Genomic DNA, 11,269 nt, shown 5'->3' with positions numbered 1-11,269 from the left:
ATGGACGTTTGAGTACAATCTAGTCTATATTTGTGCCCTGGTTCTTCATATAGGGGTCAGAGGTGCTCGGCTTGCCCCGTACCATCTCCCAAGCCTCACGAGAAGAAAGAAAGCCCTCCGCTTTACCCAGAATGAGGGCAGTGAGTTTGTCCATATAAAATACTAACTGGGATAACGTTCCCGTGCAAATATCATTAAACAGGAAGATGTCGTTAAAAGGTCTTTATAAAGACTGACGCCTAAGGTTCTAATGGCAGATTAAAACCTAGAGGGGACAGGGGACCTCCTTGTATCATCCCACCAGGTGTAACAAACCTGTACAGATTGAAGGAGAGAGCATGAATAAGTCAACATTTTACGTTTCCGTCAGTTAGCAGGAAAGTGACGTCTACCTGGTGATTCTCAGAGAGCTTTTTCCACCACCGGTTGGTTCTTTCCTCAGGTCTGGACTGATGAGGGACTCAACATCTCAGAGTGCTGATCTAGGATGTCTTCTATATCCTCGTGAATATGATTGTATGAATGGGGCTGAACCCGATCCCAGAACAGCACTCCTACCCTTGGCGGCAGGTTGCCTAGAGGATAGAGTTTAGCAAGTAACTGAGAAGGTTTGAATACCCGAGCCGACAAGGTAATACAAATCTGCCGATGTGCCCTTGAGCAAAGCACTTAACCCTAACTTGCTCCAGGGGAGCCATACTACTATGGCTGACCCTGTAAAACAACACATTTCACTGCACCTATCTGGTGTGATGAGGGTGCCAGCCTCTACAGGATCTCAGTCCAGCCCAACACGGTTCATCATTTGGCAACAAAAGCACAGCGAGGGACAAATACTGTATGTCATGAAACAGGGGGAGGACTGCCAAGTTCCTCCTTCCTATGGTAGGGGGGCTGGGGAGCGTCTACTCAGCACAAACACAAGAGAATCAGAGGAATGCCCATCGCCTACTTCAGCAAACATGGGACAGACATGACTGTGTCAATCTGTTGAGTTGAGGCGGCGCACACACACACACACACACACACACACACACACACACACACACACACACACACAAACGGAGTCCTATGCAGTGTGTGTTCTTGTAGGACATTTCTGGATAAGAAAATAAATTAAGCAAATTCATTTTTCTTTTTCATCAGATAAGGAGGTACTGTTAAGATGGCCACCCTGATTTCATACAAATCACAAATTATTTTAATGACGAATAAAAACACTCAATCACCTGAAGAAACAATGCATTTCCTTCACTTGACGGCTTTCTATTTGTCTTAGACGTGAATGGTTACTTGATTAGCCACTAGTGGTGAGTGAATGGAGAGAAGCTCGTGATTGTGTCCCAAATGGCACCCTATTCCCTACGTAGTGCACTACTTTTGTACAGGGCCCTGATTAAAAGTAGTGCACTACATTGAGAATGGTGTGCCATTTGGGAGGGAGCCTTATTTCTCTGTGATTTATATCAGGGTAGTGCAGCCCTGTTGTGGAATATTGTTCCTAACGTAATTCTCTTTTCCTTCCCTGCTTCCCATTGACTTCATTATTTCCACAGAATCCATGACTACTGACAAACACTAGTTTCCCAGCCTCCCATCAGCCTGCTTCCCAATTGGCTCTCAGTCACAAGCGTAAGTCATTCAGTCTGTCTATAATAATGTATTGTGCAACCTGTAACACTATCAGATAGTATGTCTCAGTACTGCCCAGCCAACAGTTTATAGAAACAGAGAGACCAGAGGTCTTATGTCCAGTATAAAGCGTCTCAGGGCAAACGTGCTGATCTAGGATCAGGGTCCTTCTGTCCATTTAATGTTATATATTGTGATCTAAACAGCAAAACTGATCCCAAATCAGTTATATATGAGATACCTATATACAGTTGAAGTCGGAAGTTTACATACACCTTAGCCAACTCAGTTTATCACAGTTCCTGACATTTAATCCTAGTAAAAATTCCCTGTCTTAGGTCAATTAGGATCACCACTTTATTTTAAGAATGTGAAATGTCAGAATAATAGTAGAGAGAATAATTCATTTCAGCTTTTATTTCTTTCATCACATTCCCAGTGGGTCAGAAGTTTACATACACTCAATCAGTATTTGGCAGCATTGCCTTTAAATTGTTTAACTTGGGTCAAACGTTTTGGGAAGCCTTCCACAAGCTTCCCAGTAGTTGGGTGAATTTTGGCCCATTCCTCCTGACAGAGCTGGTGTAACTGAGTCAGGTTTGTAGGTCAACTTGCTCACACACACTTTCTCATTTCTGCCCACAAATGTTCTATAGGATTGAGGTCAGGGCTTTGTGATGGCCACTCCAATACCTTGACTTTGTTGTTCTTAAGCCATTTTGCCACAACTTTGGAAGTATGCTTGGGGTCATTGTCCATTTGGAAGACCCATTTGCGACGAAGCTTTAACTTCCACATAATTTTCCTCCCTCATGATGCCATCTATTTTGTGAAGTGCACCAGTCCCTCCTGCAGCAAAGCAGGGACAGACATGACTGTGTCAAAGCACCCCCACAACATGATGCTGCCACCCCCATGCTTCACGGTTGGGAAGGTGTTCTTCGGCTTACAAGCCTCCCCCTTTTTCCTTCAAACATAACGATGGTCATTATGGCCAAACAGTTCTATTTTTGTTTCATCAGACCAGAGGACATTTCTGCAAAAAGTACGATCTTTGTCCCCATGTGCAGTTGCAAACCGTAGTCTGGCTTTTTTTATGGCGGTTTTGGACCAGTGGCTTCTTCGTTGCTGAGCGGCCTTTCAGGTTATGTCGATATAGGACTCGTTTAACTGTGGATATAGATACTTTTGTACCTGTTTCCTCCAGCATCTTCACAAGGTCCTTTGCTGTTGTTCTGGGATTTATTTGCACTTTTCTCAAAGTACGTTCATCTCTAGGAGACAGAACGCGTCTCCTTCCTGAGCGGTATGATGGCTGCGTGGTCCCATGGTGTTTATACTTGTGTTCTATTGTTTGTACAGATGAGCGTGGTACCTTCAGGTGTTTGGAAATTGCTCACAAGGATGAACCAGACTTGTTGAGGTCTAAATTTCTTTTTCTACACAATTGGCTGACTTTTTTGATTTCCCATGATGTCAAGCAGAGAGGCACTGAGTTTGAAGGTAGTCCTAGAAATACACCCACAGGTACATCTCCAATTGAATTAAATGATGTCCATTAGCCTATCAGAAGCTTCTAAAGCCATGATATCATTTTCTGGAATTTTCCAAGCTGTTTAAAGGCACAGTCAACTTAGTGTATGTAAACTTCTGACCCACTGGAATTGTGATACAGTGAATTATAAGTGAAATAATCTGTCTGTAAACAATTGTTGGAAAAAGTACTTCTGTCATGCACAAAGTAGATGTCCTAACCAACTTGCCAAAACTATAGTTTGTTAACAAGAAATTTGTGGAGTGGTTGAAAAACTAGTTTTAAATGACACCATCCTAAGTGTATGTAAACTTACGACTTCAACTGTATATAAACTCAGCAAAAAAAGGAACATGCTCTCACTGTCAACTGCATTTATTTTCAGCAAACTTAACGTGTAAATATTTGTATGAACGTAACAAGACTCAACAACTGAGACATAAACTGAACAAGTTCCACAGACATGTGACTAACAGAAATGGAATAATGTGTCCCTGAACAAAGTGGGGGGTCAAAATGAAAAGTAACAGTCAGTATCTGTTGTGGCCACCAGCTGCATTAAGTACTGCAGTGCATCTCCTCATGGACTGCAGCAGATTTGCCAGTTCTTGCTGTGAGATGTTACCCTACTCTTCCACCAAGGCACCTGCAAGTTCCCGGACATTTCTGGGGGGAATGGCCCTAACCCTCACCCTCCGATCCAACAGGTCCCAGACGTGCTCAATGGGATTGAGATCCGGGCTCTTTGCTGGCCATGGCAGAACACTGACATTCCTGTCTTGCAGGAAATCACAAACAGAACGAGCAGTATGGCTGGTGGCATTGTCATGCTGGAGGGTCATGTCACGATGAGCCTGCAGGAAGGGTACCACATGAGGGAGGAGGTCTTCCCTGTAACGCACAGCGTTGAGATTGCCTGCAATGACAACAAGCTCAGTCCGATGATGCTGTGACACACCGCCCCAGACCATGACGGACCCTCCACCTCCAAATCGATCCCGCTCCAGAGTACAGGCCTCGGTGTAACACTCATTCCTTCGTCGATAAACGCGAATCCGACCATCACCCCTGGTGAGACAAAACCGCGACTCGTCAGCGAAGAGCACTTTTTGCCAGTCCTGTCTGGTCCAGCGCCGGTGGGTTTGTGCCCATAGGCGACGTTGTTGCCGGTGATGTCTGGTGAGGACCTGCCTTACAACAGGCCTAAAAGCCCTCAGTCCAGCCTCTCTCAGCCTATTGCGGACAGTCTGAGCACTGATGGAGGGATTGTGAGTTCCAGGTGTAACTCGGGCAGTTGTTGTTGCCATCCTGTACCTGTCCCGCAGGTGTGATGTTCGGCTGTACTGATCCTGTGCAGGTGTTGTTACACGTGGTCTGCCGTTGAGAGGACGATCAGCTGTCTGTCCTGTAGCTCTATCTTAGGCGTCTCACAGGACGGACATTGCAATTTATTTCCCTGGCCACATCTGCAGTACTCATGCCTCCTTGCAGAATGTCTAAGGCACATTCACGCAGATGAGCAGGGACCCTGAGCATCTTTCTTTTGGTGTTTTTCCAGAGTCAGTAGAAAGGCCTCTTTAGTGTCCTAATTTTTCTGAACTGTGACCTTAATTGCCTACCGTCTGTAAGCTGTTAGTGTCCTAATGACCGTTCCACAGGTGCATGTTCATTAATTGTTTATGGTTCATTGAACAAGCATGGGAAACAGTGTTGAAACCCTTTACAATTAAGATCTGTGAAGTTATTTGGATTTTTACAAATTATCTTTGAAAGACAGGGTCCTGAAAAAGGGATGTTACTTTTTTTGCTGAATATATATATATATAAAATAAAGGGAACACTAAAATAACACATCCTAGATCTGAATGAATTAAAATAATCTTATTAAATACTTTTTTCTTTACATAGTTGAATGTGCTGACAACAAAATCACACAAAATAATCAATGGAAATCCAATTTATCAACCCATGGAGGTCTGGATTTGGAGTCACACTCAAAATTAAAGTGGAAAACCACACTACAGGCTGATCCAACTTTGATGTAATGTCCTTAAAACAAGTCAAAATTAGGCTCAGTAGTGTGTGTGGCCTCCACGTGCCTGTATGACCTCCCTATAACGCCTGGGCATGCTCTTGATGAGGTGGCGGATGGTCTCCTGAGGGATCTCCTCCCAGACCTGGACTAAAGCATCCGCCAACTCCTGGACAGTCTGTGGTGCAACGTGGCGTTGGTGGCTGGAGCGGGAAAATGATGTCCCAGATGTGCTCAATTGGATTCAGGTCTGGGGAACGGGCGGGCCAGTCCATAGCATCAATGCCTTCCTCTTGCAGGAACTGCTGACACACTCCAGCCACATGAGGTCTAGCATTGTCTTGCATTAGGAGGAACCCGGGTTTGGAGCGAGTAGTCGCACTTCGCTCCGCTCCACAGGTAATATTACATTTCATTACATTACAACGGTTTGATTTGTTTGCTCTGTTTGATCTGAGCAATTTTTCTTAGCTAGCTACATAGCCGTCTTTGTATCAAAGATAATTGTGTAGTTTAGAGTAATTAGAGTAATTATCGAGGTTAGCTAGCCAGCTATTTTCGTCCTCCTAACGTAGTCAACACTGCTAGCTAGCCAACTAGCCAACTTCTACCGACTAGCAGCACTGTAGAAAGTATTACATTACAACGGAACGACTTGATTAGTGTAGTGTTAGTGTTAGCTAGCTACATAGTTGTCTCTGCTGTCTTTGTATCTAAGATAATTGTGTAGTTTAGAGTAATTATCGAGGTTAGCTAGCCAGCCGCGACGCGACGCCGTTGTCCAGACTCCAGACTTAGTCAACACACCTAGTCATCATCAAACCCACTGCTAGCTAGCCAACCTTTACCGACTAGCAGCACTGTAGAAACTAATACATTACAACGGAACGATTTGACTAGTGCAGTGTTAGCTAGCTACATAGTTGTCTTTGTCATAGTTTGATAATTGTGTAGTTTAGAGTAATTATCGAGGTTAGCTAGCCAGCTATTTTCGTCCCCCGCGACGCCATTTTTCCAAACCTAGCCAACTATTACCGACGAGCAGCATTGTAGAAACTAAATACATTACAAAGGAACGTCTTGATTAGTGCTATGTTAGCTAGCTACATAGTTGCTTTTGTATCATGATAAGGTGTAGTACTGAAACTATCGAGGTTACCTAGCCAGCTACACGTTCAAACAAAGTCAACAACGCAGCCACTGCTAGCTAGCCTACTTCACCAGCCAGCAGTACTGTATCATTTGTCATTTTAGTCAATAAGATTTTTGCAACGTAAGCTTAACTTTCTGAACATTCGAGACGTGTAGTCCACTTGTCATTCCAATCTTCTTTGCATTAGCGTAGCCTCTTCTGTAGCCTGTCAACTATGTGTCTGTCTATCCCTGTTCTCTCCCCTCTGCACAGGCCATACAAACGCTTCACACCGCGTGGCCGCTGCCACTCTAACCTGGTGGTCCCAGCGCGCACGACCCACGTGGAGTTCCAGGTCTCCGGCAGCCTCTGGAACTGCCGGTCTGCGGCCAACAAGGCAGAGTTCATCTCAGCCTATGCTACCCTCCAGTCCCTCGACTTCTTGGCGCTGACGGAAACATGGATTACCACAGATAACACTGCTACTCCTACTGCTCTCTCCTCGTCTGACCACGTGTTCTCGCATACCCAGAGAGCATCTGGCCAGCGGGGTGGTGGCACTGGAATCCTCATCTCTCCCAAGTGGACATTCTCTCTTTCTCCCCTGACCCATCTGTCTATCTCCTCATTTGAATTCCATGCTGTCACAGTTACCAGCCCTTTCAAGCTTAACATCCTTATCATTTATCGCCCTCCAGGTTCCCTTGGAGAGTTCATCAATGAGCTTGACGCCTTGATAAGTTCCTTTCCTGAGGATGGCTCACCTCTCACAGTTCTGGGTGACTTTAACCTCCCCACGTCTACCTTTGACTCATTCCTCTCTACCTCCTTCTTTCCACTCCTCTCCTCTTTTGACCTCACCCTCTCACCTTCCCCCCCTACTCACAAGGCAGGCAATACGCTTGACCTCATCTTTACTAGATGCTGTTCTTCCACTAATCTCATTGCATCTCATTGCAATTTATATTTGAACTTTGAACTTTCTTCAAACTACAAATCTACCATTCCAGTGTTTTTCTTGCTATACTTTATTTACTTTGCCACCATGGCATTTTTTTGCTTTTACCTCCCTTATCTCACATCATTTGCTCACATTGTATATAGTCTTATTTTTTTTTTCTACTGTGTTATTGACTGTATGTTTGTTTTACTCCATGTGTAACTCTGTGTTGCTGTATGTTGTCGAACTGCTTTGCTTTATCTTGGCCAGGTCGCAATTGTAAATGAGAACTTGTTCTCAACTTGCCTACCTGGTTAAATAAAGGTGAAATAAATAAATAAAATAAAAACTCCCCTCCAAGTCTCCGACCACTACCTTGTATCCTTTTCCCTCTCGCTCTCATCCAACACTTCTCACTCTGCCCCTACTCGGATGGTATTGCGCCGTCCCAACCTTCGCTCTCTCTCTCCCGCTACTCTCTCCTCTTCCATCCTATCATCTCTTCCCTCTGCTCAAACCTTCTCCAACCTATCTCCTGATTCTGCCTCCTCAACCCTCCTCTCCTCCCTTTCTGCATCCTTTGATTCTCTATGTCCCCTATTCTCCAGGCCGGCTCGGTCCTCCCCTCCTGCTCAGTGGCTCGACGACTCACTGCGAGCTCACAGAACAGGGCTCCGGGCAGCCGAGCGGAAATGGAGGAAAACTCGCCTCCCTGCGGACCTGGCATTCTTTCACTCCCTCCTCTCTACATTTTCCTCTTCTGTCTCTGCTGCTAAAACCACTTTCTACCACTCTAAATTCCAAGCATCTGCCTCTAACCCTAGGAAGCTCTTTGCCACCTTCTCCTCCCTCCTGAATCCTCCCCCCCTCCCTCCCTCTCTGTGGATGACTTCGTCAACCATTTTGAAAAGGTCGATGACATCCGATCCTCGTTTGCTAAGTCAAACGACATCGCTGGTCCAGCTCACACTGCCCTACCCTGTGCTTTGACCTCTTTCTCCCCTCTCTCTCCAGATGAAATCTCGCGTCTTGTGACGGCTGGCCGCCCAACAACCTGCCAGCTTGACCCTATCCCCTCCTCTCTTCTCCAGACCATTTCCGGAGACCTTCTCCCTTACCTCACCTCGCTCATCAACTCATCCTTGACCGCTGGCTACGTCCCTTCCGTCTTCAAGAGAGCGAGAGTTGCACCCCTTCTGAAAAAACCTACACTTGATCCCTCCGATGTCAACAACTACAGACCAGTATCCCTTCTTTCTTTTCTCTCCAAAACTCTTGAACGTGCCGTCCTTGGCCAGCTCTCCTGCTATCTCTCTCAGAATGACCTTCTTGATCCAAATCAGTCAGGTTTCAAGACTGGTCATTCAACTGAGACTGCTCTTCTCTGTGTCACGGAGGCTCTCCGCACTGCTAAAGCTAACTCTCTCTCCTCTGCTCTCATCCTTCGAGACCTATCTGCTGCCTTTGATACTGTGAACCATCAGATCCTCCTCTCCACCCTCTCCGAGTTGGGCATTTCCGGCGTGGCCCACGCTTGGATTGCGTCCTACCTGACAGGTCGCTCCTACCAGGTGGCGTGGCGAGAATCTGTCTCCGCACCACGTGCTCTCACCACTGGTGTCCCCCAGGGCTCTGTTCTAGGCCCTCTCCTATTCTCGCTATACACCAAGTCACTTGGCTCTGTCATATCCTCACATGGTCTCTCCTATCATTGCTATGCAGACGACACACAATTAATCTTCTCCTTTCCCCCTTCTGATAACCAGGTGGCGAATCGCATCTCTGCATGTCTGGCAGACATATCAGTGTGGATGACGGATCACCACCTCAAGCTGAAACTCGGCAAGACGGAGCTGCTCTTCCTCCCGGGGAAGGACTGCCCGTTCCATGATCTCGCCATCACGGTTGACAACTCCCTTGTGTCCTCCTCCCAGAGTACTAAGAACCTTGGCGTGACCCTGGACAACACCCTGTCGTTCTCCACTAACATCAAGGCGGTGACCCGATCCTGTAGGTTCATGCTCTACAACATTCGCAGAGTACGACCCTGCCTCACACAGGAAGCAGCGCAGGTCCTAATCCAGGCACTTGTCATCTCCCGTCTGGATTACTGCAACTCGCTGTTGGCTGGGCTCCCTGCCTGTGCCATTAAACCCCTACAACTCATCCAGAACGCCGCAGCCCGTCTGGTGTTCAACCTTCCCAAGTTCTCTCACGTCACCCCGCTCCTCCGCTCTCTCCACTGGCTTCCAGTTGAAGCTCGCATCCGCTACAAGACCATGGTGCTTGCCTACGGAGCTGTGAGGGTAACGGCACCTCCGTACCTTCAGGCTCTGATCAGGCCCTACATCCAAACAAGGGCACTGCGTTCATCCACGTCTGGCCTGCTCGCCTCCCTACCTCTGAGGAAGCACAGTTCCCGCTCAGCCCAGTCAAAACTGTTCGCTGCTCTGGCACCCCAATGGTGGAACAAGCTCCCTCACGACGCCAGGACAGCGGAGTCAATCACCACCTTCCGGAGACACCTGAAACCCCACCTCTTTAAGGAATACCTAGGATAGGATAAAGTAATCCTTCTAACCCCCCCCCCCTAAAAGATTTAGATGCACTATTGTAAAGTGGTTGTTCCACTGGATATCATAAGGTGAATGCACCAATTTGTAAGTCACTCTGGATAAGAGCGTCTGCTAAATGACTTAAATGTAAATGTAAAATGTAAATGAACCCAGGGCCAACCGCACCAGCATATGGTCTCACAAGGGGTCTGAGGATCTCATCTCGGTACCTAATGGCAGTCAGGCTACCTCTGGCGAGCACATGGAGGGCTGTGCGGCCCCCCAGAGAAATGCCACCCCACACCATGACTGACCCACCGCCAAACCGGTCATGCTGGAGGATGTTGCAGGCAGCAGAACGTTCTCCACGGCGTCTCCAGACTCTGTCACGTCTGTCACATGCGCTCAGTGTGAACCTGCTTTCATCTGTGAAGAGCACAGGGCGCCAGTGGCGAATTTGCCAATCTTGGTGTTCTCTGGCAAATGCCAAACGTCCTGCACGGTGTTGGGCTGTAAGCACAACCCCCACCTGTGGACGTCGGGCCCTCATACCACCCTCATGGAGTCTGTTTCTGACTGTTTGAGCAGACACATGCACATTTGTGGCCTGCTGGAGGTCATTTTGCAGGGCTCTGGCAGTGCTCCTCCTGCTCCTCCTTGCACAAAGGTGGAGGTAGCGGTCCTGCTGCTGGGTGGTTGCCCTCCTACGGCCTCCTCCACGTCTCCTGATGTACTGGCCTGTCTCCTGGTAGCGCCTCCATGCTCTGGACACTACGCTGACAGACACAGCAAACCTTCTTGCCACAGCTCGCATTGATGTGCCATCCTGGATGAGCTGCACTACCTGAACAACTTGTGTGGGTTGTAGACTCCGTCTCATGCTACCACTAGAGTGAAAGCACCGCCAGCATTCAAAAGTGACCAAAACATCAGCCAGGAAGCATAGGAACTGAGAAGTGGTCTGTGGTCACCACCTGCAGAACCACTCCTTTATTGGGGGTGTCTTGCTAATTGCCTATAATTTCCACCTGTTGTCTATTCCATTTGCACAACAGCATGTGAAATTTATTGTCAATCAGTGTTGCTTCCTAAGTGGACAGTTTGATTTCACAGAAGTGTGATTGACTTGGAGTTACATTGTGTTGTTTAAGTGTTCCCTTTATTTTTTTGAGCAGTGTGTGTATATATATAAATATATATAAGAGAGAGAGCGAGAGCGAGAGCGAGAGCGAGAGCGAATATGAGATGCATAAGTCTACTCTGAGTTTCTCTCTTAAGCCTGGGAGAACTACAGTGCATTCGGAAAGTATTCAGACCTTGACTTTTTCCACAATTTGTGACGTTACAGCCTTATTCTAAAATTAATTTAATCGTTTACCCTCAATCTACATACAATACCACATAACGACAAAAGAACAGTATATTTTTTCAAATTTATTCAGAA

Source organism: Salmo trutta, unplaced genomic scaffold, assembly GCF_901001165.1.
Source record: "Salmo trutta unplaced genomic scaffold, fSalTru1.1, whole genome shotgun sequence".
In the NCBI taxonomy this organism is placed as follows: domain Eukaryota; kingdom Metazoa; phylum Chordata; class Actinopteri; order Salmoniformes; family Salmonidae; genus Salmo; species Salmo trutta.
The sequence above is the reverse complement of the archived record's forward strand: the minus strand, read 5'-3'. Positions refer to the sequence as shown.